This window comes from Cavia porcellus, unplaced genomic scaffold, assembly GCF_034190915.1.
Source record: "Cavia porcellus strain 051 isolate PalLab524CR breed Dunkin Hartley unplaced genomic scaffold, mCavPor4.1 scaffold_9, whole genome shotgun sequence".
Classification (NCBI taxonomy): Eukaryota; Metazoa; Chordata; class Mammalia; order Rodentia; family Caviidae; genus Cavia; species Cavia porcellus.
Window position 1 is genome coordinate 69,781,834 of NW_026947492.1, and position 15,357 is coordinate 69,797,190.

At 33.0% G+C, this 15,357-nt stretch overlaps 2 pseudogenes; both read left to right on the forward strand.

Moving 5' to 3' along the window:
* Positions 1-1,517: 1,517 nt before the first annotated feature.
* Positions 1,518-2,519, forward strand: LOC100725825 (olfactory receptor 52N4-like; annotated as a pseudogene).
* Positions 2,520-13,040: 10,521 nt separating this feature from the next.
* On the forward strand, positions 13,041-14,098 carry LOC100725555 (putative olfactory receptor 56B2; annotated as a pseudogene).
* Positions 14,099-15,357: the final 1,259 nt, after the last annotated feature.

The following is a 15,357-nucleotide window of genomic DNA, read 5'->3' on the forward strand; positions in this document are numbered from 1 at the left end:
TGAAAAGAGTTAAACTATGCAAAGTGAATGAATGAAAGAATGGGAAATAATAGAATGATGAAATTGGATTTTTTATTATGGCTCTATATTTTTACAAATTCATTTTAAAATGTTTTATTTGTACTTGTTTGCAGTACATAGTTGGTACAAGTGCATAACACTCCTTAATCTCATTTTTCATCCTATTTCCTTTCTCTCCTTTCTACCTCTTTCATCTCTATCCATTTCCAGTTTATGAAAGGCCCATCTCCCTGCTAATTATCTATATTTTATTTTGCACTTTATTTATCATTTGGATTTTTCTCATATAAGAAACCATCCTATATTTAAGATTCAGTGCCTGTCTTATTTCACTTAATATTATTCTCTTATTTGCCACCAAATGACTGAAATTTATCTTTCTTTATGTGAGATCATATTCCACTGTGTGTAAATACATTTTTTTGTCTGTTCATTGGTTGATGGACATTTAGGCTCCTTCCAAGATTTACTATGAATTGTGATGCTATAAACCACTGTACCACTGTAATATAGTATATTTAAGTCTTCTGGGAAAATACCTAGAAGGGGAGTAGCTGGATCAAAGGGAATTTCTAGTTTTGGTTTTTGGAGAGATTTCCATACTGATTTCCACAGTGGTTGTACTAGTTTATATTTCTACCAAAAATGCAGAAAGGTTACTTATTCCCCGCAGCCTCTCCAGAGTTTGTTATTATTTGATCTCTTGATGATGGCTATTTTTTCTAAGGTAAGATGTAACCCCACTGTTGTTTTAAGTTGCATTTCTCTAGTGGCCATTGACATTGAACATTTTAGGTATTCGTTAGCCATTTGCAACTCTTTTGAACAATTTTAAAGTGTTAAACAAAGAAGCCTCAGATACCAAGTAATTACATTTACCTAATTATAAAGGAAAGACATAAAAATATTTCTGAGATTTTACTGAATATTAAACTGACTTTCTCCATATAGAATTTTTAAAATAATACTTGCTGTTCAGTAAGTATAAATATGACCTACTGATAAAGAATATATAAATTCATCCAAATCATATCAGCTATTTTATTTCTAAGAAGTTCCATGAGCTTATCCTTAAGAAGATACCTAAAAGTGTGTTGAATTCTAAACATTTATATAAAACATAATTTGTATAAAACAATATTGAGATAATAACACAATTGTACTTGCATATATATTTCAAAACTTGCATCTACACATTTCTTGTGTTTAAAAATAACAGCAATACAGCTTAGCATGTGCTAGCTGCTAGATATGTGTGCAGCATGTTGAAAGAATTGATAAATTAATGAACAAAAAATTTCAATTTAAATGAATTTTAAGAAAATACTAGCTGGCGTTTTAAATTTGGTTGGTATTAATGTGATCTGTTTATCAGATAAAAGAGACAAAAAAAGACCACAATTGTAAATTTTTTTTATTTTTCTTAGAGGATCAAAAACAAAAACAAACCAAAAGTAAAATCCCACAAGCGACGGAAAGACTATTTTGAGCTTCTCATGCTGCTGCTGAATGAAACAAGTCTGACCCCAGCCTCCCTGATTCTTAATGGGATCCCAGGGCTGGAGGACATGCACATCTGGATTTCCTTCCCATTCTGCTCCATGTATGTGGTGGCCATGGTTGGGAACTGTGGACTGCTCTACCTCATCAGGTTTGAGGACTCCCTGCACAGGTCAATGTATTACTTCTTAGCCATGCTGTCCTTCACTGACCTTGTCATGTGCACCGCAAGCATCCCCAAAGCCCTCTGCATCTTTTGGTTCCACCTAAAGGAAATTAGCTTTGATGAATGTCTGATCCAGATGTTCATTATTTGCACTTTCACAGTGATGGAGTCTGGAGTGCTCATGCTTATGGCCCTGGACCGCTAACGTGGCCATCTGCTACCCTTTGCACTACTCAACCATTCTCATCAATCCTGTCATTATAAGGTCTGGGCTTGCTACTTTATTGAGAGCAGTGCTACTCATAGTTCCCTTGATTTTCATCATCAAGCAACTGCCCTATTGCAGAGGCAACATAATACACCATACTTACTGTGACCAGATATCTGTAGCTAAGTTATCTTGTGGAAATATCAAGGTCAATATTATCTATGGTCTCAGTATTGCCCTACTGACTGGAGGCTTTCACATTCTGTGCATCACAGTCTCCTACACCATGATCCTGCGGGCAGTGGTCAGCCTCTCCTCAGCAGATGCTCGGCAGACGGCATTCAGCACCTGCACTACCCACATCTGTGCCATTGTTTTCTCCTACACTCCAGCTTTTTCTGTTTCTTTTTCAATTGCTTTGGGAGCAATGTCTTCCCTCCATCTTGCCACATCCTTGTGGCTAACCTCTACCTGCTCTTGCCCCCCACTATGAACCCTATTGTCTATGGGGTGAAAACCAAGCAGATAGGAGACTGTGTTGTAAGGATCCTTTCAAGTTGCAAGGATACAAAACCACACAGCATACAAAAAAGCACATTTTACAGGAAAGGAGAAGAAATGTAAGATTAGAAAAATGAAGAAAATGAAAAGATAAGATAATATAGGAGATGGGAATATGTATACAATGTTTTCTCTTAGCTTTTTAGTTTCTGACAATACCTTGCTCTAGATCCTGTTTTACCATAATAAGAAATGATGTGAAGTGATGTATTTCCAATGTCTGTACTCAGAATTCCAGTGTCACTCATGTGTGCTTTCTTTAATTTTGCCATATTCCCCAGCTGTTGTCAGTCCTTATCCAATTTTCTATCAACAGCATGAAAGTGGAGTGAGTTATCCAAAGAAACAAAGTAGATGGAGGTCCTATAACCTGATGCTATTTTTTTTCTATTTTCAATTAGTGACTGAAAAGTCCAATATATTCCTTTTATCTGGATAACATATACCAGCGTCACTAAATTTATTCTGTTTAATTACGCTGTCTTTCTGACGATGAACTATAGATTATTCATGAGTTCATAATATGAAATTTAAATTTTCATATTTTTAATTTGGAAATGGTTACCTGATCATGTCTTCTTTATCCTGATGGATACAAAATGTTTCTCAGATTAATGAGATACACATTTCTCCAGATAGCATTCAAAATCAAATAAGATGGAAAAATACATGTTATTTATCTCCATTAAGAAAAATAATAGTAAGTATTATTTTGTTGGCACAGAATAAGGAGAGAACCAAATACTTACCTTGCTTTGCACTTATTTGTGAAAGTAAAGTGAGAGTGAAAGTAAAGAAATAAACTACACTTTCTTAAGTTTTTAAGTTTGTAACCTTTTAGTATTTAGAAAATATAGTGAAAAAATAGTGATTTAATAGTATTAACATAGCATAATGTTAAATGTGGATGCACAGTAAATTTCAATATTTAATCCCCCAGGAGCAAATAATGAGAAATCCTCTCCCCTTAGCCTGGTTCAGTGTACCTGTACCCAAGATTTTCTATTTGATTGTGTCATCTCCTTCTACTCTCCTGGCTTTAAAATCCTACAAAGTAGACTCATCCACCCCAAAATACTTTCCGGTATCATCCCTTTCTCTAAACAATTTAAAGGAAACTTGTACAACAAATACACTAGCTTCCTCTACACAAAATGCCACTTCGTGAAGTTTGCTTAGTAACCCTTTATCATGAACAGCTTTTGTCATTTTCTCCGGTACCTGCGTGTTAAATGACTAGGTCACTCTATACTTTCATCTAACAGAACCTCTCTGGTAGACTGGAGGTAGTTCATTCACTCCTACTTCCTCCAAATATAATTTTGATTTCAGCAACAATACTAATTTAATTTATCTTCTCCTTCGGTGAAGACAGCACACTATTATAAGATGATACTGAATATCTTTTCTTTGCTTTTGCAGTTTCACGATCTAGTGTAAAGAGTATGAGTATGAAGCATGTTCTTTTTCTATATGCATAAATTTTATTAAGCTAAAATGTTTTTTACTGTTTTACTTTTAAATCATTGTAGAACTCTGTGAATAGTTTTCAAAAATTTAAATACATATTGAAACAATTGTCAGGGTCTTTTTTGTAAAGATATAAAATAGTTGATCAGACAGATCATGTATGTATCATTATCATGAATCTCAGTTAAGTACAGTTCTGTTAGCTAAATCATCTATGATTTATATTCTTTATAAATTCATGAAGATATTGTGAAAAATTTTGGTTTTCTCTTTCTGTAGAGAATCTATCTTTGAAATTAACAGTTTATGTTTTTGGAAATATAAACTGAGCACCTCTTCCTATTTTATCAAGTTGTGAAATACTCTATACAATTCAAGAATGATATTGAGCCAAGTGTGGTGGTGCACACCTGTAATTCCAGCACTCAGGAGGCTGAGGCACAAGGATGTTCACAAGCCTTGGCTACATAGTGAGCTCAGGGTCAGCTTGAATTGAGTAACAAGACCTTGTCCCAGACAATAAATAAAAAAGAATGATATTGAAATTCATCTTCCTAATAGGGCATTTATGTAGGTTATTGACTTTAAAGAATGGATCATACAAGTTTGGATATGTTGTTAAGTATGTACAAATTTTTTCTGTTTAGTTTTTCACTATTGTGTCATTTTAATTGTCAAATTTGTCTTTATTTATATATAATTTATGGGGTATTCTGAAATGAATTCATGCTTCTTATTCATTACAAATTGTTTTTGAAGGGTTTGCATTTGGCTTACTTTTATGTTGTTTACTTTTGTTTTCTTCTTTACCAATTTACCAGAAGTATATTTACCTTAATTTTTTCAAAAAGTTAGGCTTTCTTTGCAGTAGTCTATTTTATATCTTATACTTGATTTTTGATACATTAATTCTCATTCTTTTTAAAAAATTAACATGTTTATTATGTAAAATAAAATTTCAATGTAATATTCTCACACATGGAAGTATCAAGTTGTGTTCAGGTCCAGCCTCCCTCCTCCTGTTGGTTTCCTTCCCCTTCTTTTCCTTATTTTCTATCAGTTCTTTCTGTGTTTATCATAAAATACAACAAGAAAATACCTATATCTAACATAATTGAATTCCTCCCATCCTATTTTAAATATATCATTTTAAAACTTGGTACTTAATTTTCTGAATATTTTTCTTTTTCATGAAGCATCAATAACTTTCAACATAAAACAATTTTGAGCACTGAGGAAAACATTTTGCAGAAACTCAAAAATTAAGTGGAAAACTACCATATAACTCAATGATTCCAATACTGGTTGTCTACCATATAGAACTGAAAAGTGGCCTCCCAACTACACATGTATGGATTAATTCATGACAGCATTATTGGTCAAAAAGTGAAAGTAGCTGAATGCTCATCATGAGTTGAAAAGATAAGGTGAGACATACTCATCATATGCATATACTAAGCCAGAACAAATGAAGTACTAACACATGAACAAGATGGATGGGCCTTGAAACACTTTGCTAAACTGAAGAAGTCTTAGGTGGTGAATACCATATTGTACAGTTATATTGACATGGAAGGTCCATGTTAGATATATCCATGGATTAAAAAGAAAGAAATGTTTACCAAGGTTGAGAAAGAAGTAACAAGAAATGTCTGCTTATTGGGTATGGATGCTGTATTTAAAATCCCAAAAATATTTTGAAATTATAAACTTATTAAAAGTCAGTAAATTGTTTAAAGTGGTTAATGAGGTGCTATTTTTCATGAGAATTACTTCACTAAAAATTTCAAATTAAATTTATGCTAATAAATTCCTGTGCGCGAATATTGTACAGTTCTTCAAAATAAAACAATTATACCAAGAAATAGCAGCATTTGTTTTAGTAGAGAATGATCCTGTCTTTTTTCTAAAAGTATGTATATATATATATATATATATATATATATATATATATATAGCATGTTTATTCAGACACTTTATAATTAGGAAAATGATAGGATAGGTAAATAGATGCCACATTAGAAATGTATTTTATTTCTACAGCATATTATTGCCAGGTGATATTTATCTCCTTAAAAATCATCTTTATTTTTGAAATTAATAAAATATATAGGCATAACTAATATTACCTAAGGAAATACTGTTAAAGAATAATTTAACATTATTAAAGAAACAAAATTTAAATATTTTTAATATCCTTATTCTCATCATGACTGTTATCCCAAGGCTGAGCATCAATTTATTCACTGTTTAATATATATGCATAAGGCTAAGGTTTTTTTCTTTTTACTGAGGATTGGTACATTTTTTACATATATAATGATCACATTCATCATGGGGAATTTGTGCCTATACATTACCTATCTTAATTTTTCCCCCTATCTCTTTCCCTTCCCATTAAGCCTTCTATTCCTAACCATTTACAGAACTTTGTCTTTCTTTCTTTATAATTTTTTAAAAATCCATATGCTTTTCTTTACTTTACCCCTTCTCCTTCCTTGTTCCCTTTCCAATCTGAACATTTTTTTCCTACTTCCCAATATCAGTCCTGTATTTTTGTTCTTATTTACTTCTGTGTTTCTCACATAGAAGAAACAAGGGGATATCTTAACATGTATGCCTGATTTATTTCACTTAAGTAGTGAAAATGACCATACTTCCAAAACTATTATACAGATTTAATGCAATTCTCATCAAAATACCAATAACATACTTCACACAATGAGAGAAAAAAATCTTTGAATTTTCAACCAGAACATATCTAGAACTGCAAAAGTAATTCTCAGCAACAAAGGTAAGGAAGGACACAACATTTGAAAGTATGCTACAAAGCTGTCATGATAAAAACAGCATGGTATGGGGGGGAGACGTGAGGCTCTACTGAACAGAACAGAAGATCCAGAAATAACTATAAGTAAGTTCAATCACCTTCTCTTTGACAAAGGGATCAAACACCTCCATAGGAAGAAAGATAATTTCCTTAATAAATGTTCCAGAGAAAACTCACTTTCCATATGCTGGAGATTAAACTTAGATCTTTATCTTTCACCATAAACTAAATTAAAATCAAAGTGGATCAAAGATACAAATACAAAAGCAGAAACAGTTAATATTATAGAAGATAGAATAAGTAGAACTCTGGAAAACAGGTATATGCAAAAAGTTCATGAATGAAGTCCTAATTACACTGGAAATGTTTGAAAGAATCAGTAATTGTGTCTCATCATAGGAAAAAAGCTTTTACACAGAAAAAGAATCCACCAACAGAGAGAAGAGACAACGTACAGTGTGGGCAAAATTTTTATCAGCTAGTGCTTACACAAAGGAATAATATGTAGAATATGCAAAGAATAAAATAAAAATCAACCCCCCGATTTAAAGATCCAATCCAAAATGGTCATCTGAAAGAGATACTTGTTGGATGAAGAGGTACTAGCAGCGAATAAATACATGAAAAAGTGCTGAACTCTCTATTCATATGAGAAATGCCAATTAAAACATCTTACTTGACATCCGTCTTACTTGACAAAGAATGATTATTACCAGGAAATGCTGGTGAGGCTGTGTGAGAAAGAAGCTTTTATCCATTAGTCATGAGAATATAAACTGGTAGAGCCACTGTGGCAATCAGTACAGAAATTTTTCAAAATCTAAAATTAGAGGTTCCATTTGACCCAGCTATTCCACTTCTTGATATCTTCCCAAAAGAATTAAAAGCACTGTATCACAGTGATCTATGAACACTCATGTTTATAGCAGCACATCTTATAATAGCTATATCTTGGAAACATTGAATTCATTTGCAAAATTATTACTCTTTTATTTTTTTATTTATGTTTTAACATGCTTTTAGCATGTAATGATTACATTCATTAGTGTGAATATATGTATAAAACACATCTTAATTTTTTATATCTACTTTCTTCTCTCTCTCCTCCCTCCAACTCTTAATAGCGTAGAGAAGAAAAAGGACATGAGAAAAGGGACCTTCAGTCCAAATTCTGAACAATATATAAAGAGTTTCCAGAATGAAAGCCATCCAAGGTGCTTTAAATAAAGGATCCGACATGTTAAAGGAATTACAAGTATACAATCTCTCTGAAATGCAAAGGAAGGTTCTCTGATGAAGGATCAAATCAGGCACATTTTTGTCACAAGAATACTGATGAACAAGCACAGAATATAAGCAGCATGCAATGAATAAATGTTTTTGTTCAAGAGCTAGAAATCAGAGAGCAGGGCTTGCTTTAGGTGAGTGCTGTCTTGGTGATTTCAGCTTGGCCTGCTATCCGGAGTCAGCTGCTGTTGGCTGGGCAAACTGGAGTAGGATAGTACCACTGGAGGTCCTCACTTCTGCCACGGCAGTCAGACATTCTCAGCCCAATCTTCTCAGTATGCCCCTGACTGGTTCAAAGACAGAGGTGGGAAACAAATGTACATTTGCAAGCTTGTGCTTGTACAATTTGTTAATGACCATTGATGAAAGCAAGTCATAGAGCCAAGCTCAAGATAATAGCGATTTCACTTAGAGGACAAAAGATTTAAGTAGAGGAAAGAATCACTAATTGGTGGTCAGAGATGCAATTAATCCAGCACAGAGATTGAGTTAATAATTTATAAAACTTCAGAGAGAATTAGTAAGACAAAGTTAGGAATTTGTAGCTTGAATTTAAATGTAAAGAATTCATTTGTAAAGTAGCTTAATTGCAAGAATGAGCTGAATTTAACCAGTAGATTTGGAACAGAAAAGTAAACCACTAAATTACAAAAAGCAAGTCTCTGCTGCAGAGGAGAGTGTTAGAGTCGTTTCTCATAAAAATGATTGAGAACTTAACATATTTAAATGTTTGCAAGAGAAATCAAGGAAAAAATATTCGGTGTCATCATATAATAGTGTTGAGTCTTCACCAAAGGAGGTCTATGAAATTATTGGTGTTTCTGAAATCAAAATTATATTTGAGGCAGTCTGAATGAATGAAGTACCTTCTGTATTTCAGAGAGGTTGTTAGATGAACGTATAGAGTAACCTAGTCAGTTTAACATGGACGGGTACTGGAAAAAATGACAAAAACTTTTGGAGTTAAATGGTGTGTAAGCAAACTTCAGGAAGTGGGATTTCGTATAGAGGAAGCTAGTGTCGACAATTTGTTATACAAAGTTTCCTTTAAATTGTTTAGAGAAAGGGATGATACAGGAAAGTATCATTTTGGGGCAGAGGAGACTACTTTATAGGATTTTAAAAGCCAGGACAGTGGAAGGAAATGACACAATCAGATAGAAAACTTTGGATACACATACACTGAACCAGGCTAAGGGGAGAGGATTTCTCATTTGCTGAGTGGGGATTAAGTACTGAAATTTATTGTGCATTCACAATTAATATCAGTAGTTTAAAGTTTGTGCTAAAACTGTTCTTTGTATATATTATTTTCTATAAATAACTTATTTGCACTGTTTGTGCTAAAACTGTACTTTGTATATTTTATCATTTTCTATAAATAAACTGCACTGTTAAGAGTAAGAAAGTTTCAAAAATTATAAATATATGATGTTCCTTTAATTATTCATACTAATATTGAATAATCCTTTTTAAATGTACTTAATATATAATGTCAATTTTACATAACAGCATTTATGGCTTAAAGTGCTATTACTAAATTAAAAAATAATTATACAGAAACAAAAAAATAATAAAAATAAAATAATTAAGTCAGAAACTACCCACATAACATGGAATTTAAATTTTCTATGTATGTCTTTTTTAATTTCTTATTTTAATATTTCTAATTAATAAAAATATATTATATGCATTATTTTAATAATTTAATGAAAATTTTGAAACATTGACCATATTTTATTATTGCCATAGTCACCATATTAATTGGTACATCAAAATTGGGCATCCTGTCTATCTTTACCTTCTCCTCCCTTGAGACCCAACACCTTACATCCACAATTTAAAGGAGAAATGATTTATTTTGGCTCATGGTTTGTAGAGGTTTTAGTCCATAGTCTGAGGCAGGTTTCACAGGCAGGGCAGCATGCATGACAGAGTGTCATGGTAAAGAATCACTCATGGAATTGCAGCAGGAAGCAGAGAGCATTATGGGAGGAGAAAGGGAGATAGGTCCTCCCAGGCCATGCCCTCGGTGACCATCTTCTTTCAGTATCACATTTAGCTATGAACTCCTCAGTAGATCAATCCACTGATGAACATCAATGTTCCATGACCCAATCACCTCCAAAAACCTCATGCATAAGTTCACTAGGTCTTGAAGGGACATTAGATGTAAACCACTACACAATTACACCTATTTTATTATGTATGAATAACAAACCTGAACTTTTGATGAATTTCTCAATGTGGGCAGTCTGAATGAATGAATGAATAATGATATTAATCATTAACCTTAACTGAAAATAAATTTTATGAAAACCAGGACCTGTAATTATGCTTTTTGAGGGCCAATTACTCAATGACATTTAAATGGATGCAATAAAAAGAAGTGACTATACACAGTAGAACATTACTTAGTCACAAAGAATAATGTAATACTGCCGTTTTCCAGGAAAAGGCATGGAACAAGAAATCGTCATTTGAGCAAAACTATCAGACTCAAAAAATGAAATGTTTCAGGTTTTTTTCCTACATGAGAAAAAAAAACCTCTGTGAATTTTTAAGTATATAACTAAAATAAAGGAGAGAGAACAGGAAACCAAAAGTTAGGCTTCTGGAGATGAGGAAGAAAGTAAGCATGAGATAAGAAGAAAGGTAGAGGGGAGCAAGGGGACTGAAATTCATTAAGATATGTGGATTTCATTTGCCACCTTGCCAAATAAATTCATCACCATACAGTGTTAATATCACACAGTAAATATGTAATGAAACTATACTAAAAAGTAAATACATAAAATATGTGAATTTATATATGGGAATGATGGAAACATTTTGTATTTAAATGCTTTCAACTTGTATCTCACAAGGTCTTAACAAAAAATAACTTGAAAACTATTAAATTTATGATTTTCATTAAGAATATACCAAGTTGCTTCTCATTTGCTTTGATATATACATGCTGACACACAAACACGTGAACAGGTACATTCAAATGAAATTATTCATTTATATAAATCATCACACCGGCAGAAAGTTTGAAAATTTCCCACTATTTTTGTTTCCCATAAGGGTTATTTTATTACTTCACCACCACCTCTGTTCCTAAAATTCTAATGTGTCCTTTGAGATATGTTTACAGAAAACATATCTTCCATTTAAAACTCAGTTTAGTTCTACAGGAATTTTGAAGTTGAGCTCCATGCATGGACATATACTGAAGTATTCTGATGGTTTTTGACCAAGAACCCGGACACCTGGACTGGGTTGCTTTTAGCTCCCTGTTTTGCCATTCAGAAACAAGTGTTTAATGACAAGTAAATCAGATGTAGGTAGTTGCAAACTATCATTTTATTGAGTGTAGATATGTACCAGAGACACTTTGTAAATAAGGACAACAGCTTTGAGTACATTCTAATAAGTAATTACATTCTCAGAAATATACGTTTGCTCCGTCTACCTACTGTGAAGGCAATGACACAGAGTTTCCGTCTTGGAAAATGTTTATTTCCACAATTATGAGATTCTAATTCCACGCAAAATCTTATGAATTTTATGAGAGTCTCTTTTTCCTAAACAAATCAACACCAGTGGAAATGGTGCAAATTGGATATGAATCACCCATGAGAAGTATAGAAATAGCTACACCAGAGAGAATGATCTTGTGCTCACAACTTGCTCCTCAGAAGCATCATCTACCTTATTTCTATTGTTCATAAAACCTATTTACTCACTGCAATAATTTATTTTTTCTGCAAAAAGTAGAGACATATAATACTGAGAACATTTTAAATTTGTGTTAGAAAAAGTCTAATTTTTGTTAACAGTATGTTATTGGGCGTCAGTTTGCATCTTTAACTGAAAAATGTGAAAAACTTACAAGTTCTATGTAAAAATAAATTCAACATTGCAATCAAAATCATACCTCTAAAGGAAATACAAGGGATAGAAATAAGATAATCATATCATGCTTAATAAATAACACTTCAGAAGATAGCACGTTTCATCTCAGAGATATAGTTCTTACTTTAAATTCACGGCTGATTTTCTTTGTTACAGGTGTACCTCAGTTCACCATCACTTCTGTTTGTAAATAACTTGATTTGCAAATAAAAGTGTTTGGCACAATTTTGCTTCTGTTCACAAACTCCACATCACATAACAAGCACAATCATGTCCATCTTCCCTGCACAAACACAAAAGCACACATCTTCCTCAAAATTGTAAAACAAAGTCAGAAAATGGAAGTATCACTGTATTTCTGTTTTGTGAGTGTGAGCTACGAGTTCACTGTACAAATATGTGGAGAGGAAGAAACAAGAAATTTTCCAAATGTTATAGGGATTTGTGATACTTATAATACAGTTGAGAGAGGATATAATGTGCCTTTTACTTATGTTGCAGATGTTCAAATGTTTTGTACTAAAATGCTGACATAAAAAACAGTTATGCTGCTTTATCAGCTCTTTAGATTTTGGTTGTTTTTAGGGAAGAAAGAAGCTATCAGAAAACATGAAATCAGGGGTGCTATATTTTTGTATGAACAAGTGTGTTCTCTATGAAATAATGTAGTGAACTTTACATAAAAGATTTCTACATTCAGTGATATCAGGGTTTGGGGATGAAGCTCAGACACAGAGTGCTTGTGCAATACGTATAAAGTCCCAGTTTCAATTATTAGTATTACATACACAAATTAACAACAGCATTTCAAAGTCTGGATTATTTCCAAAATAATCTACTGTATTGTAAATATGTATTTATTTAAATATGTCTGCATACCTACAAACATATGAGTACTTAGAATCTCAGACACATTAATAAAATATGTTGCATGTGCTCTATAATCTAATATCATACATTGGAAGTCTTCAACAGAATAAAAACTATTAAGTATCAGATCTCTAAGGCAAAAGCAATCACACATTATCAAAGTCAAACTGAATGTGATAACAGATCACTTTAAAATTTTCCAACTTTTATGACAAAATGTGAGCAACATGATGAGAGTAATGAAAATGATAAATCATCAATTAATATGATCTTATATTGTGTTGCAGAGATAAGTAAGAATGGTAACATTAAACATTTTCTCTTAGTTAAGAACATTCCAGGATGTCAGAATTTCTAACAACTCTAAGTTCTAAGCCTCTGAGTTCATTCTCATGGGATCCTTCACAGCTGGCAGCACTGGCTCTCCCTGCCCTTGGCTCTACTGTACCTCTTGGCTCTTATTTCCAACTTCCTCATCATGATCATCATCAGACAAGAGGCATCCCTGCACCAAGCCATGTACCAATTTCCGGGCATCCTAGCTGTGGTGGACATGGGTCTGGCTACCACCATCATGCCAAAGATTTTGGCCAACGTACGGTTCAATGCTAAGGCCATCCATCTCACTGAATGGTTTGCTCAGATGTATGCTACCCATTATTTTGTGGCCATGGAGTCAGGTATTTTTGTCTGCACAGCAATAGATAGAAATGTGGCCATTTGTCAACCACTGAGATATCCATAAATAATTACTGAATCTTTTGGAATCAAAGCAACTATATTCATGGCATTCAGAAACTGTCTGGTTACTATCTCTGTGCCTGCTCTTGCAGCTCGAAGAAATTATTGCTCACAGAACCAAATTAACCACTGTTTTTGCACAAATCTTGGGGTCACTAGGCTATCTTGTGATGACAGGAAAATAAACAGTATCAACCTACTAGTTCTGGCTTGGACAGTCATGGGAAGTGATTTGGGTTTAATCATTGTGTCATATGCTTTGATCCTTCAGTCCATCCTCAAGCTGAATTCAGTAGAAGCTGCATCTAAGGCCTTAAACACCTGCACAGCCCACCTTATCTTGATCTTTTTCTTCTACACAGTCATCATTGTGATGTCCATCACTCATAGTACAAAGTTGAAGGTTCCCTTCATCCCAGTTCTACTTAATGTGCTATACAATGTCATTCTTCCTGCACTCAACCCCATGGTGTATGCTCTCAAGAACAAGGAGCTCAGGCAAGGTTTATATAGAGTGCTTAGGTTAAATACCCCATGTCACTAACAAATCTGTTCTTAACTTTGTATTTATATCTGAAAAAATTCTAGCTCTGCTGCTTACATTTTTAAAATTAAAAATATTTATTTTAAAGAGGGTAAAACAAAACAGAACAAAGCAGATCAGAACAAAACAATGCAGTTAACACAGGATTTCAAAACAAGCCAACAGGAGATCAATAGTGGCTACTATAATGTCTCTCATTTTCTTCAAGATAGTTATCCATATCTTCACACACAATGAACTCAAACAAAACCAATTAGTATAAGACTGATCAAAACAAAACAAAGAAAGCATTGCAGACCTTCAAAACCTGAAAATAGAAAATGAACAATGGATACTATAATGTCTGTTCTACTCAAAATATCTGTCCATACCTCATACATATTGAAATTAAATACCACAAAGCAGACTAAAACAAAGAATAAAAGCATTACTGTACTTCACAACAAGAAGATAGGAAATCAGCAATGGCTACCATAATGTTTCTTTTTCTTCAAAGTAGCTGTTCATATCACACATAATAAAATCAATTCTGGTAAACTATTTAGGAGAAGTTCTAGGCATATAAGCCTATACTGTACATCTATCCTTTCTGTATTAAAGGGAGAAACAAAACAAAAGAAATTAAAAGAAAAACAAAAAATGAAAGAAATAATAACGAAGAGCCCAAAACAATGAATATATAGGCCCTCAAAACAAGATGGTAGGAACCTAAGGTTGTTATTTTGCATAGTTATCTTCAAAAGGGTTACACAGAAAACCAGATATAAATATGCAAAATTGATCTAATCCTACGAACGTTAACTGTTTTATTCCAAGAACTAGTAGGATTAGTAGCACAATCACTTTAGCTTTATTAAGTGTGTATATACAAATTTATATCTTTTTTATTTTCCCGTCCTTTTTTTCACCTTTTCCTTGAGTTATTTTTCCCCTTTGAACAGTTTCTTACCAATTCACAATATTTATTGAAGATTTTATATCTTACTTACTTATAGTTTCTTACACTAGAGGGACAGTAATATATTTACATGTATGAGTTTGATTTATTTCGCTTACGAATATGGACTCTAGTCACATCCAATTACTTATAAAAGCCTCAATGAGATCTTCTTTATAGCTGAATAATACTCTATTGTATAAAAGTACCACATCACTTTTATCTATTCCTCAGTTGTTGGGAATTTAGATTGTTTCTAAGATCTGGCTATTACAAATTGTGCTGCTATAATCAAGGTGCACATATATCACTGTGGTATGTT